This window comes from Condylura cristata, unplaced genomic scaffold (genome assembly GCF_000260355.1).
Source record: "Condylura cristata isolate star-nosed mole 26May11 unplaced genomic scaffold, ConCri1.0 scaffold00005, whole genome shotgun sequence".
Taxonomy (NCBI): domain Eukaryota; kingdom Metazoa; phylum Chordata; class Mammalia; order Eulipotyphla; family Talpidae; genus Condylura; species Condylura cristata.
In genome coordinates, this window is record NW_004567106.1 from 32853062 (window position 1) to 32854839 (window position 1778).

Genomic DNA, 1778 nt, shown 5'->3' on the forward strand with positions numbered 1-1778 from the left:
CCATGCCCACCTCCTCTGCTTTGTACAAAGCCCTATACCTCCACCTCCTGGAATACTGATGGTCTGGTCCCTTCCTTGTGGGCTAGTTCCAGAAAAAAAAAGGTGGGCCTGAATCCCACTTTGATGATCGTGGCACATCATTCTAATTAACTGCTCTGTAACTCTGGAGAGCCTTAAATTTCATCACTGATGAACTGTTATATGCTTTTTAAGGGACAATGAATCTTTCATTAGGGGAAAATTTTTTGCTATGCTAAGTAGTAAATCTCATGCTCGGTAAATTTTGTGAATTGTATATGCAGATGTTATCTTTTGGGAGAAAAAATAACTTTTTAGACATTGAATTTTTAAAAATATGTTTTATTGCATTAATACTGGTTTACAAGGTGCAATGGAGATACCCTGGACTTCTGAAAAAAAATGAAAGTGATACCAAAAAATGTGATACCAGAATTTGAAAGAATGTATTAGATGGATCCATTGTTACTCTCTTGGATTAATTTTTAAATTTATTACTTATTAGGTTAAAAGAAACCTAATTTAATGTCTAGTAGAGGCAATACAAATAATTTGTTGACTGATTTTGATTATTAGAAAATACATGGAAAACGAGGTTCAATATTTGAATTATTGGTTTGCTTGCCTGTCTCTTGCTCTACAGGATAGGCTGTGGATTTCTCTTACCAGAGAAAACACTTGTTGAATGAATGAATCAAAAAACCTTTCATAAGACAATGCTTTGTGGTGCTGCTGCATTGAAAGTCACTGAGTTCTAGCCCTCCTCTCTTTTGATCTGGATTTTATGGAGGACCTATCAAGTTCTTGTCAACTTCATATGGTCCCACAGAGCCTTGTCTAGAACCAACTCTGAAACTTTATTGAACCAAACTGAAAGAGGAACACCCATGTATAAGAATACCCAGTGAGTTTATATCAACTCCATCAGTAATGACAAGTAGCCCTTAATAGATTGGTCACCATATGGAGAATCCCAGAGCGGAGCAATGTAGGTATTGGTTTAAAAACATGGTGAATTGAAGGCCAGGTTCCAGTCTTTGCTCTGACATTCATCACCAGGAAAGCAATCTGATGACTTGAGCTAAGTTACATGATATATTTGAGTCTCTAAAATGTGGTTAATAAAAACATCTACTTCGGGCTCTCCCTGCTGGCGCAATGGGTTAAAGCACGGCATTATGAAGCTCCCTGAAGCCACTGCAGCACAAGTTGGATCCCCTGCTAAGGAGCTGTCCCACATTGGTGTGGCAGACCTCTTCTGACCCGCCTGCTGCTACTCTCAGCAGTGTACTTTATTGATCTGCCTGTTCTACTCCTCACTCTGTCTCTGGTGATGCCTCTCACTGTCCCTGTACCTCTGGCCTGTACCCCAGCTCTGTATGCATAAATAAATAAACCTTAAAAAAAAAATCTACTTCACAGGTTTGTAAGAATTACATAATGTAGTACCTGCAAAATATATAATAATTACATCCATCAAAGTAATTGATTGGTAAATATTCAAATCTGTGGATGTTGCAGCAGAAGAATGACAAATCCTCTGTCTTCCCAAAATCCAAGACTCATAGTCCAGGGTGGGGTGTGAAGATGCAAGGGAGGGTAATCAAGGATAGTTATATGACCTGAGTCCAGACCCTTCCTGGGCTTCAAGCTTCTAAGTTATTTGAATGATCAATTCCCACTAAATATCCCTGCTTCCCATACATACTTTTAAAATGATGTCACCTGATGGGTTATTAAACCAGTATCAAATAGTAAAT